This window comes from Heteronotia binoei, chromosome 4 (genome assembly GCF_032191835.1).
Source record: "Heteronotia binoei isolate CCM8104 ecotype False Entrance Well chromosome 4, APGP_CSIRO_Hbin_v1, whole genome shotgun sequence".
Classification (NCBI taxonomy): domain Eukaryota; kingdom Metazoa; phylum Chordata; class Lepidosauria; order Squamata; family Gekkonidae; genus Heteronotia; species Heteronotia binoei.
The window spans coordinates 15,337,567-15,359,471 of record NC_083226.1 but is presented as its reverse complement, the minus strand read 5'-3'; positions in this window follow the sequence as shown (position 1 = coordinate 15,359,471).

Sequence of the window (21,905 nt, the reverse complement as noted above, 5' to 3'; positions counted from 1 at the left end):
CTTTGAGGAAAAGTACAGCTGTAGATCCAACAGCAGCCCCAGCCCCAGAGCCAGTTTGGTGTAGTGGTTAAGTGAGCGGACTCTTATCTGGGAGAACCGGGTTTGATTCCCCACTTCTCCACTTGCACCTGCTGGAATGGTCTTGGGTCAGTCATAGCTCTGGCAGAGGTTGTCCTTGAAAGAGCAGCTGCTGTGAGAGCCCTCTCAGCCCCACCCACCTCACAGGGTGTCTGTTGTGGGGGAGGAAGATAAAGGAGATTGTGAGCCGCTCTGAGACTCTGAGATTCGGAGTGGAGGGCGGGATATAAATCCAATATCTTCTTCTCTACCTCTTATGGATGCAGTTTGATTGATTATTATCTTATTTCCCCTGCATGGCTCATTTTGGTTGATAATTTACAGGTGGGGCCTTTTCTTGGCAGTGATCACCCGCTGGTCTCACTTTCTTTGGGTAGGCTTTTCAGAGAAGTCATTTCCAGAACACCAGGTCCCTCTCTTGAGGACTCAGAATACATTCAGAGCAGTGTGATGGAATACAGATGTGGAAAGTACAGTTGCAGACCTGTCCTTCATGACAAAAGGAAAAGTAATTATTCTTCACTGTAGCCATCCCTCTTGGTGGGCTTCAGGAAATGTAAGTTTCCCTCAGGGTTTGGAAATGGTAAACTTCTGCCTATTAAAGGGACAGAGAGAGAAGATGGAAAGGGCAGTTCTGATGCTGGAAAAGGTGGACAGAAATACCCACTCCTGTGAACTGGCTAAAGCACAATCTCTCTCTCTCTCATGTGGGGCAATGGATGTACCCTATAGGAGTGCCTCTTAGCTTCTACCTATATTGTGTAAATAAGATAAAATCTATAAAAGCAAGTCAGATGTCTCCAGGATTCTCTCCTCCAAAGCAAGTCAATCTGAGTAAAACTCAGGCCTTGAATTCAGCAGGAGCTCACAGGAGAACAGCTCCTGAACCTTTCTGAGGGTTCTACCTCTTCCTCCCCACCTACCTTGTCCACTGAATAGTAGGTGCAGCTGCATAACAATCCCTGGATTAGGAGAGGGGGCAGCCGGCCAGCCACCAGGGACTTTCCCACGCCCCCAGCAGCCCTCATTAACCCCTGGAGAAGCCTGCGCTACCCTTTCTCCACTTCTTATAGGATTCTGGGCAGTGGGCGGCTTGCTGGTCTTTTGACTGGGGTGTGTGTGGCCCAGAAGAGCCCCAGGTGAGTGAGGCCTGCTTGGGCTGGTTGGATCTCTAGCCAGCCCAAGCAGGCCTTGCTCGCCCAGGGATCTCCTTTCTTGCATCGGGTTGATTTTGGCTGGGGAAGGACATATGCTAATGAGTTATGCTAATTAGCTCTGCCACTATTTTTCTACAAAATGACCCCTGGTAAAACCCATCCCTATAACTTCTTGCTGCTCTGGAAGCTGCGGCATATGTAACACTATTATTTCTAGCCAAAGATCTGGTGTCATGATCCACACTGATAATGCTGAACTGAAATACTGCTGGAAATACTGCTGGGAATCTCATGATCCAACAAGCACACATTTCATCCTTCCTAATCTCAAATCTAAGCAGAGAGAAGCTACATTTATACACCTCTCTTGTCAGATACTTCAAAACGAAACGGTGGTGTAGCTGTATATTGAGACTTATCTGCCATGGAGTGGGAGTAACTCCTGGTTGAATGGCTTGTACAGTGGCCTGAACTTTGGATGTTCATTCATGTTTCCTTCCTGCTCTGTAAATATCAATCTAAAAAGAAGTTCCAATGAATCTGCAACCACAGTTTTCTGAAAGTCAAATGATACTCAGCCTTTGAGAGATGGACACCGTAACCCTACACATGGGGACAGACTGGATCCTATTTTTAATTAAGCATGCAACTGTCCCATTGAGAGGTAATCACAAATTCTCTAGCTCTAGTAGGTGTCTTGCAACTGGAGATATAGTTGCAAAATTACTCCATCAGGCTCTGCACCAACCTTGAAATGATTATGTTGTACCCAAAATCCTCATGGATAATCTGCATGTATCTTCGCCATATTCTTTGATCTTCTGCACCAGATCAAAGAAAGCAATCTGTTTGTCGTCATTTTCTTCTAAATACTTTGTCGCCTTTCACAAAGCCATCAGTTTTGATGGGGCCCTGAACCTGTTTTTCGTTTGTGGTGTGTGTGTGGGGGGGGGGGGGAACACCTCTAACTGCATGTAGGCCATGGAGGTACTAAATTCTAGACTCAATCTTCTCCATTCAAGTGGCTGCAAGTTGATTACAGATGTCAAGACTTGCTACTTGGAAGTTCAAACAGGGAAAACAATGAATTAATTAATATCCCCCTTTTCTCTCTCTCTCTCTCCCAGAGCAGGCAGAGCACTAGGAAAGACTCAGACCAATTTCCCACTCACCTTGTTTCAGTCTCGTTGCTCCTTTTCCCTGCTGCTGGATTTCGCACAAGCTGTCCTGAGCTGGGGAGTTGCGCTACCCCTTTTCAAGTTCCCTCCGCAACAGACAGAAACCGGTTTTCAGAGGATCCTGCCTGCTGTGGAGGGAACTTGAAGAGAGGCAGAGCGACTTGCTGGTCCGGGGCAGTTTGTGCGAAATCCAGGAGCAGCCCCACAGAGAAGAGGAGTGTGAGAGCAGCGTAAGTTTAGTGGGAAATCGGCTTCATTGTAATGGCAGCTACTAGAGTTTCTCCGAAGAAACAGGCTGTATTTTCCACTGAAATCAACCCAAGTCAACTACAGATTCTCATCTCAGACTTCCCCTTCCAGAATCCAACAATGGGCTACAATCATAGGGCTGCAGCTGATTATTGAGGGTGAAAACTGACACATGCAGTCACTTCATGCAAGGGTTGCCAACTCCAGGTTGGGAAACTTCTGGAGACTTGGAGAATGAGCCTGAGTAGCGCTGCCAATCTCCATTACAATTGACTATAGAAATTGGTTCCCTCAGAATAAATGGCTGCTTTGGAAGGTAGACTCCATTGTACCCCACTGAAGACCCTCACTTCCAAAAACTCCTCCCTTCCCAGGCTCTGCCCCCAAAATCTCCAGGTATTTCCCAACCCACAGCTGGCAACCCTGCTGTCAAGGGTGGAGTGTAGGGAGAGGTGGGACCTCAGTGTGGTATAATGTCACAGAGACCACCCTCCAAAACAGCCATTTCCTCGAGGGGAACTAATCTCTGTGGTCTGGAAATCACTTGTGATCCCAGGAGATTTCTAGGCCTCACCTGGCAACCCTAGTTCATACACAGTTGTATTCTACGGATTTTCCAAGGTTCAATGCCACATTGCAGGACAGTAGCAGCTATCTCTAAAATTCAGGGCTTTCTTTTGTAGCAGGAACTCCTTTGCACATTAGGCCACACACCTCTAATGTAGCCAATCCTCCAAGAGCTTACGGGGCTCTTATTACAGGGTCTATTGTAAGCTCTTGGAGGATTGGCTACATCGGGAGGGAGTGGCCTAATATGCAAAGGAGTTCCTGCTACAAAAAAACCCCCCCCCCGCCAAAACTGCCGTTTTGGTAATGCTGCCTAAACTACATTTTTTTCTAGACTTTGGACGAACGGAATATTATCTGGTTTCTTTTGCAGTTAGTCTGACATCTGCCTTAACATTTCAGTAGGTTAGCTCAAGATAATAACAAAGGGAAGAAGAATGATGCATGCCATTTTGGGTCCCCACTGGGGGAAAAGGTGAGGTATAAATTAAGTGAATAAATTAATAGCAGAAATGATCCAGGCTAGAAAAATGCATCTAGGATGATGTAACATATATACCATGACATTTGCACTTTCTCTCCCTCAGGGGCACACACAAAATATTATTCTTCAAGGACCTGTCTAGCTGCCATTACTATGTGCAATTAGGTTCAAAATAGCTATATTTTCCAGATTAATGATTTTTAATGTATAGACTATTGACTATTTTTGTTTCTTCCTGCCTGTATAGCAGCGCTGTCCTTTTCCAGAGATATGTACCCGTTTGCTACATTTTGCTGTAGAACATGGTAAAATGATGGGTAAATATTTAAAACATGTTAATACAAAAATTCAAAAATTATTCTACTCTGCAGTGTAGACAATTATATTTTTAAAAAATAGGATAGTGAGTCACTAGCACATTTGACAACATTTGAACTCGACTGAAATTCAGACTGATAGTTGAGCTATGTTAATCATTTTTTGTCATTAACCCACTTCTTGACAGAGAGTAATCTCATTTGGAAATTACAGCATAAAAATGTCCTGCAGAAGGGCTTACGGTACTAAACCTGCATTTGACAAAGCCAGATATGATTGTTTTTAATACCGTTTACTGGCATTGTCAGGACTTGTGTTGGAGATAAATGCAACATGCTTTTCTGGAGATGTCCATTCAGTCGGAAAGAAACTTCGCTGTTAAGTCCACCAGTCTTCGTACAAAGCAGAAAACCCAAAAGAAAAAAAATTGGGATCTCTGTTCTCTATTGAAAGCAATCCTTTACTGCCCAATTCTATGCATGTATATTCAGAAGTAAATCTACTACTATGATCAAAGGGTCTTTCTCTTGCATAAACATGCACAATTAATTTTATTGTTAAATTTATCTGCACTAGGCTAACAACTCACTAGGACTATTGTTCATGTTTGTTTGCTATTGACTATCTTGGCTAAATCCATGACTCCACCGTATTTTTTGCATGGGTCAACTAGTTTCACTGCACCAATGTACAGTCTCTGTACCTTCTTCATTATCTGAACTCTACACAACATTTTATACCCTGCCATTTAATTGAACAAATACTCAGACACATTCCTAACTTGGTAACCCACTTTCTGCATCACGGTATGTCATGACTTATACAGGCTTTTCTTTTTAGACATTGTTTTCCAGTTCTGCAATTCTTGTCCTACTGCATTGATCGTTGGATGTCTTGTGCTGTCTAATCAATTCTTTAAATATATTTTATAATCCACTCTGAATCTCAGCAACATGGACTAAAAATGAAGTAAATAAATAAAGTTATTATTTTTAACTCAATCTTGATTTGTCTGTGTCCCATAAGATCTGGATATCACTGATTTCTCCCCTCATCCACTAACATATAGCCTGGGGCTGAATCAGCCCCTGACGTAGCCAGTCCTCCAAGGGCTTACAGGGCTCTTTGTGCAGGTCCTACTGTAAGCTGTCATCTGCTTCCTTCTCGATTTCTCTTGATTCCTTCTGCAGAACAGTTTGCTTTGCAAGGCTTGCTCAATCACACAGGAACTACAGAGCAAAGCCTCTATTTTCTTCATTGGCTGAGACTCCTCACTTGGGGAGGAATGGGGGAAGAATAGCTTGCTTTGCCAGGCTCTTTCAATCAAGCAGAGCTACTGAACCAAGCCTCTCTTCCTTCTATTGGCTGAGGCTCCTCCCCCTCCTGGTCTCCTGTGGAAGGAAGGAAAGAGCCAGAGCTTTCTTTACCCAGTTCCCTGGATCCCACAGCAGAAATACAAAGAAAGTACCTTTAGGACCAATGTGTATTAATGTTTTAAGCATGCTTTATTTTTTAAAAAATCTTTGTGTTTGTCTCTGTCCTTTATAAAGTTTATATCTCTGCTACCTAATCTTAAATAGGTATACACATGGCCCAGCCCGACATGGCCCAGCCTTACAAAGTCTCATTTATGTCCGGCCCTCGTAACAAATGAGTCTGACACCCCTGCACAGGTTTACTCAGGATTAAGCACCATTTTATTCATTGAGAGTTACTTCGGGGGTGTGGGGGAGGAATGTTCCCGGGATTGCAGCCTATGTGTTGCCATCCATATTTCACAAGGGCTCACATTTATGAACTTTAATTACAAAGGCATATGCAGATTATACACTTCTTGCATTGGATGGAGGTGGAGACTTCCTCTTTCTCCCACCAGACGCCAAGCTAATATCCCAGCACTGGGAAAACAATCCAGTGGCTAACTAGAACCTCTGGAGGGCCAGCAACAGGACACAAAGGCCGAGGCCTTCCTCCGGTGTTGCTTCCTGGTATTGGGTTTCAGAGTGAGCCACATATTTAAGACTAACTTCAATCAGTAAACCAAACTTCAACCTACAACTTCAGATCTTGGATTGACAATCTCTTACCAGCCACAGTTAATGGACCTGCCTGCATTCAAAGAACCTCAGTAACCATACAGTTTAATTTAAACCATGGCTATGCACATAATGTCCAGCCTGAGTCTACAACGGAGGCTACCAAGTTCAACCAAGAGGAAAACTTTCAATATGTTGAGTTGCCAGGTCTGTGTTGGAAAATACTTGGGAGACTTAGAGGCTGGAGCTGAGAAAGGGTGGGGTTTGGAGAGGAGAGGGGCCTCAATATGGTACAATACCATAGAGTCCACCCTTCCAAGCAGCCATTTTCTCCAGGGGACTGATCTCTGCCAGCTGGAAATCAGTTGTAAAAGCAGGAGATCCCCAGGCCCCACGTGGGGGCTGGCAACCCTACACTCAAGAGAGAAAGACTGTTCAAGGGACAGGAAAACAGGCCCCTAATCCCTTTATACTCACCTCAGATCTTTCAAGGCTGCTTTTTCTTTCATGTGAGATCAGTGGTAAACAAATAGCCAGCCTTCAAGATAAGGCCAACACAGGCCTGGATGAGTCTCATGGACTTAGCAAGAGAAGATCGCTGGAATTTTTCTGTTTGATGCCAAACGTAGGGCTGACTATAGAATCCTCTGGGACAGCCAACCAAACTCGACCGAGAGTGGTCTGAATTACTGCTCAGGCTACCCAGACACTGATAGAAAAGGCAGATAAGATAAACGCAAACACACACGGATACATGAGGCAAGGTTCATTCTGTAGGACTTAGGTGAGAGCTGGGAGGAAGAAGTCATTGTGTGTCAACAACACTCCTTTGCTTTTAAGGTATCTCTGAGTCATGGATAAACAAAATGCTATAGTTTCTAATTATAAGAATGCAGTATAAAGTTTCAGTGAAAAAGTGGTGTACATTGCTTGTACCATGGGGTTAGGTCCAAAGTTCCTGGGTCACAAGCAGTAGCTTGTACCAGACTTCCACTGCAACACACCTCATTTATCCCCCTTCTGTTCCCAAGGGTCTCACAATAACTTTTTTTTTTTTTGCCATCAAATCACATTTGATTTACAGGGCTTTTTTTGTAGCAGGTACTCCTTTGCATATTAGGACACAAATCCCTGATGTAGCCAATCCTCCAAGAGTTTAAAGAAATGTAAAGTAAAGGTAGTCCCCTGTGCAAGCACCAGTCGTTTCCAACTCTGGGGTGATGTTGATTTCACAGCGTTTTCACGGCAGACTTTTTTACGGGGTGGTTTGCCATTGCCTGCCCCAGTTCACCTACACTTCCCCCCAGCAAGCTGGGTATTCATTTTACTGACCTCAGAAGGATGGAAGGCTGAGTCAACCCTGAGCCGGCTACCTGAACCCAGCTTCCACCGGGATCGAACTCAGGTTGTGAGCAGAGCTTAGGACTGCAGTACTGCAGCTTTACCACTCTGAGCCACAGCGCTCTTTCCAAGAGTTTTACAGGGCTCTTATTACAGGGCCTACTGTGAGATCCAGGAGGATTGGCTGCATCAGGGGGGTGAGGCCTAATATGCTATTTAATTTAATTTTTCGATCTGTATCCCGCCCTATCCCGCAAGCGGGTTCAGGGCAGCTTACAACATTTATTTACAACCCCTTATTTACAACAACCCCTGGCAGAAGACATTCAGAGATAGCTTGCCACTGACTGCTTCTTTGTCTCGACTGTGGGGTTCCTTGGTGGTCTCCCATCCAAACAGCAGGCAAGCCTGGGCTATCCAAGTCTTTTTATACGGAGAACAGGGGATGCGGAGCAAACAGAGAGGCGGGAAAGATCTGTTCCCCTCGCAGTTCTTTGGATCTAACCCATAACCTGCTAGCATGATATCAGAGAGTTTTTAGATCATCCCTCGAATTGCCCATTTTGACAAAAGATTAAATTGTGGAATTTGCTGCCAGAGGATGGAGAGATGCCTGCAGGTTTTAAAAGGGGATTAAACAGATTCATGGATTACAGGTTCCTCAGTGGCTACTGGCGACTAAAGGGGACCTTCTACATCCAGAGGCAATAAATCTCTTAATACCAATGCCAGAGGCAACATCAGAGGAACTTCTTGGTCTCTATGATTTGTTTGTTGGCCCTTCAGGGCAAGCAATTGACCACCATTTGAGACAGGTTGCTGGACTAGGCAGACCACTAGTCTGATCCAGCAGGGCTCTTCTTGCGTTCTTATTTGATCTGTTAGTTACCATGGTACTTGCGGATTTCGTTCTCTCTCTCTCAGACTGCGAGCAAAGTATTTTTATTCGACTTGTTGACAGGTTTGACTTGGGTCTTTCACAATGCATACAAGAGTACAACTCACCAGAAATGCTAATTATGACACCTGCTAATTAAAAGATCACATCCACTGCACAGTCAGCTTTGCAATTCGAACAGAAACATTAAACAATTTAGCAAAAAAATAAATAATAATAATCAGACCAGATTGATGCTGAAATGTTAGGTCTGACTTCAGTTAATATCAGCATTCAAAGCACCTAAGTACTAGACCCGCACATAAAATCTCTCTCTATTTCTGCCTCCCCTTAACAACCTCATGCCATCTTGTCGCAATGATCATACAAGGGCAAACCAACTGTCTCACTCCAGTCTCACCACATTTCCGTGCCTTAAGGAGGAATGCAGGAACAGTTCAACAAAAGCAAAAACAAAACCAAGCTCCATGAGGAAAGACTGAGGTTATTTGGGAATGTTCAGTCTGGAGAAGAGGAGGTTGAGGGGGGGGACATGATTGCTCTCTTGAAGTATTCGAAGGGCTGTCACTGAGAGGAGGGCAGGGAGCTGTTCCTGTTGGGAGCGGAGGAGAGGACTCACAATAACGGGTTTAAATTAAGAGTGGGAGGGTACCAGATGGATATTAAGAAGAACTTTTTTTCCAGTAAGAGCTGTTCAATAGTGGAATCAGTTATCTAGGGAGGTGGCAAGCACCCCTTCATGACCAGTCTTAAAGCCGTGGCTGGACAAACACTTGTCAGAGATGCTCTAGACCAGGAGTGCCAAAATCATTTGTTATGAGGGCCAGATCTGACATAAATGAGACCTTGTCAGGCGAGGCCATGTTGGGCCAGGCCATATGTGTACCTATTTAAGATTAGGCAACAGAAATATAAACTGTATAAAGGACACCGACAAACACAATTAAAGATGTTTTAAAAACTTAAAACATGCTTAAATCATTAGCACTCATTGGTCTTAAAGGTGCTTTCTTTGTATCTCTCCCATGCAATCCAGGGAACTGGGCAAAGGAAGCTCTGGCTCTTTCCTTCCTTCCCCAGGGGACCAGGAGGCGGAGGAGCCTAGGTCAACAGAAGGAATAGAAGGCTCAACAGCTCTGCTGTGCAACTGAGAGAGCCTGGCAAAGCAAGCTCTGCCTCCCCCCCCCCCAAGGGGAAGCCAATGGAGAAGATGGAGGCTTTGCTCTGTAACTCCCGTGGTACTGAGCAAGCATTGCAAAGCAAGCTGTAATGCAGAAGGAAGCAAGAGAATGCGAGAAGGAAGCAGATGACAGCCAGTTGCCTGGGGGCCTGATTCAGCCCCCGGACCACATGTTTATATCCCCGCTCTAGGCTAATCCTGCATAAAGCAGGGGGTTGGTCTAGACGACCTGTATGGCCCTTTCCAACTCTGTGATTCTATTATTCTAAAACAGAGCATACTTAGCATGCAAAAGGGCTCACATTCAATAGCAAGCGTCTTCAGCTAAGAGTGTCAGAGGTGCCCTGCCAGATCACACCACTGGTCCATCCAGCCCAGCATCCTGTTTCACACTGCTACCAACCAGTTGCCCTGGACAGCCAAGAAACAGGGCACAGAGGTAAAGGCCTTCCCTTAACACTGCTTCCTTGCATTCCTTGCTTCCTTGCATTCCTTGCTTCCTTGTATTCAGATGCACTGTTAGACCTTTCTTCCATGAATCTGTCAAACCCCCTCTCAAAACCACCTATGCTCATAGCCCTCACTACTTCTACTGGCAGTCGAGTCCATCATTTAATTAGTTGTTAAGTGAAACAGGTCAATTTGTGTGAAGCTCTGGTGGCTGCTATTCAAGGGAGGAAGAGTAGGGGAGAAGATTTTGAGCAAAGGAGAGGGGCAGAAGCAGCAGTAGTGAGAAGAGGGAAATGTACACAATAAGCCTCACAATGTCACCCTAGAAATCTATGAGCTGTCCTCTCTCCATGTTTTGTTGCTAGAAAACAAGCATTAGGAATGAAGCCTGCCTGTAATCTTCACTTTATGAACTTTGTTTCCTACCCCCAGATGTATTGTGGCCACTACTCCCTCTAAGCTGTGGAGTCTTGAGAGCAAAAATTCCGCTTTGTGGCATTAAAGTTGTGAGCCACTGCATAAATTAGCTTGCTCTGGGGCCATTTTTCCTGAGCTGAGACAAAAATGTATGAGCCAGAAGCTAGAAAACTGTGAGCTAGCTCACACTCAGCTTAGAGGGAACACTGATTGTGCCTAATTATATTAAGCCACTGTTTAAAAAGTCATTTTGCACACGTGTTCTCCATCTCCACATGATACAGAATACTACAGGGACTTGTAGTCACATACGACCCTAGTCTCTTCACATTTATTTTTCTGGTTACTAATTACTTTCTGTTCACTGGCCTTTTTTTAATTTTGTTTGGGGAGGGGGAGGTCTTTTTCTTCTGGGCTTTAAAACCACATTACAAACACAACAGATATGTCCTTCCCATTCTCTTGCACACCCCATTCTGGTATGGGAGATGTGGAAAGTTTCAGGTCATCCACAGGTTAGGGTTGCCAGCCTCCAGGTGGAGCCTGGAGATCTCCCGCTTTTGCAACTGATCTCCAGCTGGCAGAGATCAGCTCCCCTGGAGAAAATGGGAGCTTTGAGGGGTGGACTCAATGGCGTTGTACCATGCTGAGGCCCCTCCCCTCCCCAAACCCCACCCTCTCCCAGCTCCACCCCCCAAGTCTCCAGTTATTTTCCAACACAGACCTGGCAAACCCACCACAGGCATTCATTCATTCATTCATTTGATTGACTGCTATTCCTGATAGCAGGTCTCAAGGCAGTTAACAACAAGATTATAATTATGTACAATAAAACCTGAATAAAATATTAAAACCTGAATGAATAAATAAATAAATAAATAATGCATTCTGTGTGCAAAAAGCTTTATGCTAAGGTGTGAAAAGACACAGAAACAACAAAAAATGAAAGAAAACTGCCCCCCCCCCAAAGCAGGAGAGGAGGTAGGGAGGAGAGAAAATATTTCTTATCATGCTGAAAACTGGAAATGGCTTACATCTTCCCAAATGTCCCATTCGGCTAGTTCTGCTCACCATTTCTTCTCCCAGGAGGCCATCTTTCCTCCTGCACAGCCATTCCTGCCTGACTTCCGAATCTCTTGAGCTTTCTCATCTCTTTCTTGGTCCTCTGGGAGCATCCAGGGGAAAGAAGGGAGAGGAATGCTGCTACAGTTGTGGACAAGCACACAAAGCCTAAGCAATTCAGCCAGGATCACATGTGATGACTCGAGGGGAGAGTGCACAATGAAAGCTGGCCCTTGACAGCAACTCCCTGGGGCGAGGGAGTTCATCACTCCACATGCAGGCACACACAACTCTCCCCATGACTTTTCATTTTCAAAGACCAGGCAGCCTCAGGCGGCTCTCTGGTTTGAATGCAAAAGGCTGCTGGATCCATCCCCCTCTAGCCGCTTCTCAGCTCAGAATTCACCCCCTACCCCTAGCTGTTTTTCCACCCACCCAAGAGGCACCCATATCTCTTCTCCATGGATGAAAAAGCACCTTAGGGGAGGGCTATTTGAGCAGAAAAACATGGGCGGGGGAGCTTAAGCTTTTCTCCCCAATGCATACCACCACCACCACCACCACCCCCAGCAATTCCAGATTTCTTTTTTCCCTATTAAAATGTTGGAGGAAAAGAAGACATTTCAACTGTTTATAAAGCCACAAATTAATACTCTATAACCCAGAGAACAAATGTCCAACCAAATAAAATCACTGATCTGCACAGCAATCACACACGGCAGGCACCGCAAAAACCTCACAGTTCAAGGAAGCCCGGCTAGAAAATATGCAGCTGACTGACTCTTCCCCGGAGGCCAAGAGGTGGCAGCTTCCAAAATCTTCATATGGCAAAGGCAGCACAACGGAAGCTGTGGTCATAAATACAGCCCTTTTCCATGAGCAAACCACGCTCTAGGACAGGGGCGGCCAAACTTGCTTAATGTAAAAGCCACGGAGAAGGAAGGAAGGAAGGAAGGAAGGAAGGAAGGAAGGAAGGAAGGAAGGAAGGAAGGAAGGAAGGAAGGAAGGAAGGAAGGAAGGAAGGAAGGAAGGAAGGAAGGAAGGAAGGAGGGAGGGAGGGAGGGAGATGGGGGAGGGAGAGGTGGAAAGAAAGCAACTTTAAATACATTTTCCAAGTTGACAATTGGCTTCGAGAAGTGGTTCAAAGAGAGCAGTGGGGGTTTTGTGAGTCACACAATATTTGTGAAAGAGCCACATGTGGCTCCCAAGCCACAGTTTGGCCACCTCTGCTCTAGGAAGAAGAGAAAGGCCACCTCCAGGGGGGTTTCATGTCCCCTGCTCAACACTGCTGGGAAGCAAGGTTTTGATTTTTTCCTGTTTCCCCACAGCACCACGTTGCATTCGTGCACCTCCCTGGCCTTCTCTGCGTTTCCTGTGATCCTTTCCCAAAACTTTACAACAAACCGGGTTTAAGAAAGATCAAAATACAGTCTGGATGTATGAAATATTTTCTCCTTTGGTACGAATGAAATTTGTATATAGCAAGAAAGTGTTTGCATAATCTACCGCAATGGTGGAAAATGACATCAAGTGAGAGATGACTTATGGAAACCCCATAAGATTTTCGAGGCGAGAGACATTCAGCAGCGGTTTGCCATTGCCTGCCTCTGTGTAGCAGCCCTGGTATTCCTTTGAGGTCTCCCATCCAAATACTGACCAGGGCTGACTCTGCTTAACTACCAAGATCTGATGAGATCGCTCTAAGCCAGGTCAGGATATCAACAGCATTAGACATGGACAATTCATATGTATACTGGAGAGTTTTCAAATAGCTGTTTACACATGTCTCATTTCATCCACAATTTAATATGCCGCATTGTACGAGCTTGAAGAGTTCAGTATTGTATCCAATGTTTCCAGCAGGGTAAACATTTACTCAGGCATTCAGATACGCTACTAGTCTTGTTGTAATTGTATGAGGCCGCTAATGTCCAAATAATACTGTCATTTGTTTACTACTTCTCAGATGGCAAAAAATAAAGACACATGTGCTAAGGTAGCAGTTTGCAGCTGTCTCTACCTAGCACTGGATACATCACAGGGCTTTTTTTGTAGCAGGACACCTCTGCGTATTAGGCCACCCCCCCCCCCCCCCGATGTAGCCAATTTTCCTGGAGCTTACAATAGGACTGTACTAAGAGCCCTGGAAGCTCTTGGAGGATTGGCTATATCAGGGGTGTGTGGTCTAATATGCAAAGGAGTTCTGCTACAAAAAAAGCCCTGGGTACATGTGCAGTGTTGCTTGTAGAAACTAAGGCATTTATAAATTTTAACTTTCATAAATACTAAGAAACTTTCATAAATACTAAGAATACTAAGAAACTAAGGCATTTATAAATTTTAACTTTCATAAATACAGCTAACACTCAATTGTATATGCATAGCTTTAAATGAGACATTTCATATTGTTTAATGTTTAGGGTGAATAAATGATGCATATTTTCCTTCAACACATACAATTTCTTGCCACAACTTCAAATTTTTTGCAATTTTTATCTCTCTTGTACAATCATTCGTTTTAGAAGAAGAAAATATTGGATTTATACCCTGCCCTTCAATCTAAAACTCAAAGAGTCTCAGAGAGGTTTACAATCTCCTTTATGTTCCTCCCCCACAACAAATGGTAGGGTGGGGCTGAGAGAGATCTCCCAGAAGCTGCCCTTTCAAGGACAGCTCTGAGAGAGCTATGGCTGACCCAAGGCCATTCCAGCAGCTACAAGTGGAGGAGTGGAGAATCAAACCCGGTTCTCCCTGATAAGAGTCCACACACTTAATCACTACACCAGTAAGAAGACAAGAATCTCTAGAAAAGCCAATGGTGCTAGGGGAAATGGAAAGCAACAGGAAAAGAGGATGATCAAACATTAGATGGATTGACTCCATCAAGGCAGCCATGGCCATCACTTTGCAAGACCTGAATAAGGCTGTTAACGATAGAAAGTTTTGGAGGTCATTAATTAATAGGATCACCTTGAGCCAGAAGCGACCTGACAGCACTTAACTTACACTATCATTAATTAGGGTCAACCACTGTTATGTGTAGCTCTGGTTGATCATAATTAGAAGCATTATCGGGCCTTCATTCAAAAAATAAGAAAACCCAGCCAAGAATAGTATGGTAGAGCAGGAATATCTTGAGCACATGAACTTGCATGATACTGACTCAGACCATTGGTCCATCGAGGTCAGTATTGTCTACACAGACTGGCAGCATCTCTCCAGGTTGGTAGGCAGAAGTCTTTCATATCACCTACTACCTGATACTTTCAACCAGAGATGCCAGGGAGTGAACCTGGGACCTTCTTCATCAAAAAAGCAGAAGCTTTACTACGGAGCAGTGGCCGCTCTACAGTCTCAAAAGTCTGTTTGCATGAGGAACTCTAAGCAGAAATTCCAGAGACGATTCCCACTGCAACAAAAACTTCAGAGGGTCCCATGGTACCCTAAAGTTTAATAAATATAAGGGCTATAGCTTGGCCTACTTCTTAGTAGGCACATGGAATCATAGAGATGGAAGGGATCTCCAGGATCATCTAGTCCAACCCCCTGTACAATGCAGGAAACTCACAAATTCACAGTATCCTCATTGCTGTCAAGATGACAATCTAGCCTCTGTTTAAAAACCTCCAAGGAAGGAGAGCCAACTACTTCCCGAGGAAGCTTGTTCCACTAAGAAATCGCTCTAACAGCCAGGAAGTTCTTCCTAATGTTGAGCTGGAAACTGTTTTGATTTAATTTCAATCCACTGATTCTGGTCCTACCTTCTGGGGCCACAGAAAGCAATTCCACTCCAACCTCTATATGACAGCCCTTCAAGTACTTGAAGATGGTGATCATATCTCCTCTCAGCCACCTCATCTCCAGGCTAAACATACCCAGCTCCTTCAACCTTTCTTCATAGGACCTAGTCTCCAGAACAATGTTCCCTCTAAGCTGCAGAGTCTTGAGAGCAAAAATTCTACTTTGTGAGCTGCTGGTATTAAAGTTGTGAGCTACTGGCATTTAAAGTTGTGAGCTACTGCATAAATTAGTGTGCTCTGGGGCTATTCTTCCTGAGCTAAGACAAAAATCTGTGAGCTGGAGGCTAAAAATCTGTTAGCTAGCTCACACTAATTCAGCTTAGAGGGAACACTGCTCCAGACCCCTCACCATCTTCATCACCCTCCTCTGGACCAGTTCCAGCTTGTCAACATCCCAGACAGACACTGAGAACAAGTCCTTAAGAGCTACACTTATGGGCCTCCAGAGATTCCTAGGATGCATTTTATTTTATTATTGGAAGGGGAGATAGTAATCTGGAAATAAGTCCAAAGCAGCCTACCGATGAGAAAAAAAAACTTCTAAAAAACTCTCCAAGAACATCATCTTTCATGAGAATAATTGGTATCCAGGTATTTTTTTTTTAAAAATGCATGATGTTAATTTAACATCTTTTGCTACCCTCCTCTGCAAGACAAAAAAAAATCCCCAGTCTTTTGCCACAGGAGACATTCCGTTTACCCAGATACCATCTTGGCGTTCTAATGCAACACTGCCCGCCCACCTGACAGCATAACTTCAAAGTTCCCACTTTGGAAAAAGGCACTTTGGGTAATAAATAGCCCAAAGCACTTGAGAGTAAGTGAGACTGGTGGGAGGAGAGAACATCAAAGAGTTTTACAGGTAGGGTTGCCAACCACCTAGTGGGACATGGAGATTTCCCAGAATTACAACTGATCTCTAGAGACTACAGTGATCAGATCCCCCTGGAGAAAATGGCTGCTTTGGAGGGTGGACTCTATGGCATTATTCCCAGCTGAAGTCCCTCCTCACCCTCAAAGTCTGCCCCACCCAGGCTCCACCCCCCAAATATCCAGGAATTTCCCAACCTTGAGTTGGCAACCCTAGTTCCCAATATCATTTTGCAATATAAAAGCCGTTATTACCAAAGAGAGTGCAGGAACAGCTCAACGAGGGTAGGAAAAAAATGTGGAAGACTTCCAAATGTAAGAGAATCTTAAATCATTAATAAAACTAAGTTTTTAATGTATGCAAATTAAATTATATATGCATCTTTCCTTAGACCAAAGTTAATGTGCATACTTTATTCAGAAATCAGTCTTGGAAGAAGGAGAGGAAGAAACGGTGACAACTTGCATTTTTTATTACTCTGGACCACAAAAATGATAATTTATGTTCTCTTTTAATAATATAAAACCTGATTGCCAAGCTGGAACATGGGATGCTGTATTCTGGCACACGCCTTCTGAGAAAGTAAAGCAGTGCCAATCTGCATTATTGAAGCAGCTGGGCACACCACACTAAAGGGGCTTTAAAAAAAGAAAAAGTCACACCAAGCTATCTCTTAGCCCATTTCAATACAGGAGGCCCAAGCCAGCCAAAAAGTTAAGTACTTTCATTGATTTCTATGGAAGAGATTGAAATACAGACTTAACTCTCCCACTGAGCTGAATGGAATGCAAAAGTGCTGAACCTGGCTGGATTCTACGCAATGTCTTCAGGCCCAAATGGTTCTACCTAAGGAATTTATCTTACTCTTCTTCCAAGAAGTGCAGGGTTCTCTCCTCTACCATCATATTCTACAAGGTAGTCGAGTGAGACTGAGAAAGAGAGAGACTGGCCACTGATCAGCCTTGTGTGTTTTCCCTGCCCTTGTCTGACTCTCTAGCTCAGGGGTGTCAAACATGTGGCCCAGGGACCGAATGACGTCCCTGGAGGGCCCCTATCAGGCCCCCAAGCAACTGGCTGTCATCTGCTTCCTTCTCCCTCTCTCTTGCTTCCTTCTGCATACAGCTTGCTTTGCTAGGCTTGCTCAATCGCACAGGAGCTACAGAGCAAAACCTCTATTTTCTCCATCAGCTGAGGCTCCTCCCTTGGGGAGGGAGGGGGAGTTTGCATTACCAGGCTCTCTCAATCGCACAGCAGAGCTACTGAGCCAAGCCTCTCTTCCTTCTATTGGCTGAGTCTCCTCCCCCTCCTGGTCCACTGGTGAAGGAAGGAAAGATCCAAAGCTTCCTTTGCGCAGTTCCCTGGATCTCATGGAAGAAGTACAAAGAAAACACCTTTAAGACCAAAGAGTGCAAATGTTTTAAGTTTTGTCTTTTTAATCTTTAATTGTGTTTGTGTGTGTCCTTTATAAAGTTTGTATCTCTCAGACCTCGGATTCAGAGGGAGCTCACAGGAGCACAGCTCCTGAACCTTTCTGACAGTTCTGCCTCCTCCTTCCCAACTCGTCCATTGAATAGTAGGTGCAGCTGCATAACAATCCCTGGATGAGCGCCACCATTTTTTCCCCTACAAAACGACCCCTGATATCTCTACTACCTAATCTTAAATCGGTACACACAGGGCCCAGCCCGACATGACCTGGCCCAACAGGGTCTCATTATGTCAGATTCAGCCCTCATAACAAATGAGTTTGACGGCCCTGCTCCAGCCACCATTCCACACTGATTTTCCAAAGATAAACTCATTTCTGCCAACTGTCCCAAATGCACATCTTCCTTTGGAACTCTTTTGCCATTCCTCTATGAAGGACTCAAAAGGACGGCTGTTCACAGGCCCAAAATGGGGGAGGTGGGGGGGAAATCTACCATCTGGAGATGTTAGGGAGATAGCCAAAGAACCTGTCCAAGAATCACAGGATGAGCATCATCTTAACTCCCTACTCCCCTCAGCCAAAATCTGCAAATAGATCTTCTCACGGCATACATACAGAGAGGGACTACGTCAGATAGTATTTGGATCATTAACAGATTACATCTAGAGTAAGCTCTGCGTTGCATATTTGTTTGGCTGCCTGTAAGGAAGAGTCCTCATGGGGTCTAGACCCGACTCTTACTTCTAACCTCGGAAGAGCTTTCTGACTCATTCCAGAAGCAATCTTCAGGATGCTGATGGTCTATCACTGCACATGCCAGATTTCCATGGCCAGGTGCCACTTTTTCATCTGCAGAGAGCCCCATCCCTTCCTCAGGCTCTTCCCAAATCATTATCACTAAATTTAAGACCAGAAATTACACCTTCAAAACACACATAGGAAACAATAACAATGTTATTATACGCTGCAAAATCAGAAACAGCTCTCCTTTGGAAAAGTGACTGGCAACCAAACTTAAATCTCTGGCATAAAAAACTTATGGAATCTCTACGTAATGAGCAAAATCACATCGAATATAAAATCCATAACAAATCTTTCTCAAAGTAGATCTTCTGAATCAGTATGTTTTTCTATTTTAGAATAATATCTCAAGGTGAGATTCCAGATATTATTAATAAATATTATTTATATTAAGTTTCTTTTAAAGTAAATAATGACAATATTCCTTTATATGCCTTACTGAAATGGTCGCAAATATAATTACTGTAAATTTTAATTTAGTTGTTGCACATTGTTAATATTTTGTTCATTTGCTTTTATATATTTTAATAAAAATTATGTTTAAAAGAAAAGAAAAAGAAATCTAGGTTCTGTCTCAGAGAGAAGTCAGTCGCGCCTTTCCAAACACGCAGTCATATTAGTCTGTTGCATTTCTAGTCCACAAAAGTTCCCTTTAAGCTGCCACAAGTTTCTTCTTCAACTGTTAACTCTCACCACCATTTTTCTCCCGACAGAAAGGACTTGTCTTTTTGTGGCTATTCTGTTGCACTGCAGAGTTTTGTTTTCAATCTAGTAGATATAAGAATCTCACACTCAACTTTCCACTGCAGAAAACAAGACTTCCTGTTCCATTTTGACTTCACCATTGCACCATTCTGTGTGACATTCCTTAAACTAAAACACAGCACTCCTATTTTGTAACAAAGGGGAAGAATCAAAGACAAAACTGAGTGTTGATGTCCAAGCAACAGGATGGAGGAGGATGCCTATGATTCAGTGTATACTAACCACATCTGAGGAGAAAGACAGGGCAGGGGAGAGGTGAAGGTTCAAACTTGGACCATGACTTCAATCAGAAAGGATTCATCAACACAGTTCAGTGTGATGTCGGAACCGATAAGTGAAACAGAAGTCTGCTGGCTCCTGTAGGACTAACAATATTTCCTTCAGTGTGTGCTTTCAAGAATCACAGCTCACTTCTTCATATATGTGAAGTGAAATCATATATATTTTTATTTTAGTATTTCACATTTCTATCCGACTCTTCCCAAACAGCCTCAGGGCAGGCCTAATCAAAGATGAAACAATTACATACAAAACTAACTAACCAAAATATAAAACCAAACATATCAATTTACTAATTAATTATTCAGACGGCAACCATTTTGAAAACCCAGTCCATGGCTAAACACATAAAGATAGATGATAGTGATAATAGTCAGACACTACTCCAGATTGGGCTAGCATGTGGCAAGGAGGCCATACCGATGTTCAGTGATGTCCACCTCAATTAAAGGCCTGGTGGAACAGCTCTGTTTTACAGGCCCTGCATAACTGCAGCAGGCTCCCCAGGGCTCGGATCTTCACTGGGAGAAAAAGCCCTGGCCCTAGTTGAGGCTAAGTGGACATCCTTTGGGCCAGGGACAAGTAGAAGAAGGTGCTCAGCAGAGCGTAAGTCCTCCTGTGGAATATTAGGAATTCTCCTTATAGGGGATACGACTTGGGGGGTGGGCAAGGTAGAGTGGCTTGGTGCAAATTTCACCAGTATTGTAAGTTTCCAAGGTAAGTTCAAAAGGAAAGAGTAAAAGGTAGGAAGGTTAGTTGTGAATCCCATCATAAATCAACAGAATTAGCAGTCACACATAATGGATGATGAGAAAGGTCAGAGGTTTGAACAGGTAAGCAAAACGACGAAGCAGGATAATTTAAAAAGAAAATTAACTGACATTAGTACAAGTTTGCAGTCTGATAAAGCATGTTAAAACCGGTCAATGAAAAGTCACAATTTATGACTGGCTGACAAAGTCAGAATCCAAACGAGGATTTCAAGTGCATTTGTAAGCACTGTTTATGCTAAGATTTGAAGCAATGTCCGAACTGACCAACCATAGCAACCAGTATGTTGAGCAGGCAGAAAGCCAAAGCTACACCCAAGAGCCAGCGTGAAGTGGCAACCAGAAGTTACAACAGGAGCAGAAGATCCTACACACACCCGTCCTGAGCCCTTTGGAGAAAGGATGAGTTGAAGAAGATGCGAGCAAGTTCAACCACCCTTCAAACAAACTGGAAATGATTCCAAACATCCCAAAGGATGTGTTGGAGACTGAAAGTTTAAGATGTGAGGGGTGGACACAGCAGGAGCAGTAAAGTTGTCTTTTCAACTCTCAACATCTGCAATCGCTTCCTATCCAGTTAACAGCTTCTGCTTTGTAAAAGACAGTCTTAAATCCTGGGTCACCTGACAATTTCCTCACTTCTACCAATGGCCTTTCTGCTGCTGTCCAACAGGTGCTGGGGTAATCAAGCCCCACTGCTTTTCTCTCTTTTAGGGAGCTGTGTCAGCCAGACAAGAAGAGAATGGCAGAAGATGACCCACCTGGGAGTTTTGCTTCTTCAGGGGCAATGAATGTTCTCGCTTTATTTACATGCCTCCAAAAATCTAGTTTTCCTGATCACTGGTCCAACACTATCAGTCATGCTCTAGCAAAACTTAATCCAGAAACTGTTTGCTTGCTAGTTTTAGCATCACTGAATTATGAAGACTGTGAAGAAACCCCATGATATGGAACTGTGGGCCTCACCAACAGAAAGCCAACAAAACCGGAAGCTACAGAAAACTGGTCCAGATTTTTAAGTTGTACTTGTAACCGAGAAGGAAACAGCCACTGGCCGCCTAGATGAAAGCTCTCATTCAACTGTCCAAGAAAAATTCACTTCACATTAAACATTTTCACACATTTACTGTCTAAAGGGAAATATTCATAAGAAATGAAATTAAACTTTGTTTTTGAACTTGCATTTTGGTTATAATTATTGCTCTGCCTCGGCATCTGGGACCTGTGGTTGTGGGAAGTGTTGTCAAATTGAGGCTGACTTCAGTGGCCCCATAGAGTCTTCCAGGCAAGAGACCTTCAGAGGTGGTTTGCCATTGCCTGCCGCTGCATAGTGACCCTGATAACTTAGATTCTGTCATGTATTATTCAAGGACACCCTGAAATGAAGACTTGGGTGCAAACAGGCTGAAGTAACATCTGGAACTCTCTGTCTGGGGCAAGTGATGCTCTGTATTCTTGCTGCTGGCAGGGGGAGGACACAGTGGGAGGACTTCTAGTGTCCTGGGCCCACTGATGGACCTCCTGATGGCATTAGGGGTTTTGGCCACTGTGTGACACAGAGTGTTAGACTGGATGGGCCACTGGCCTGATCCAACATGACTTCTTATGTTCTTATGATAAAAAGCAGAGACCTGGACTCACCCTAGTCTCATTTGTGGTGCCGCGGGGAGGGATAAGAGGGAGGGCAGCCGTTTACTGGGTGGAGGGGGGCGGGCCAGGCCAAGCGCAGGAAACAAGGCCCGCCCCTAGCCTGATGCTGGCCATATAGGCTGTCT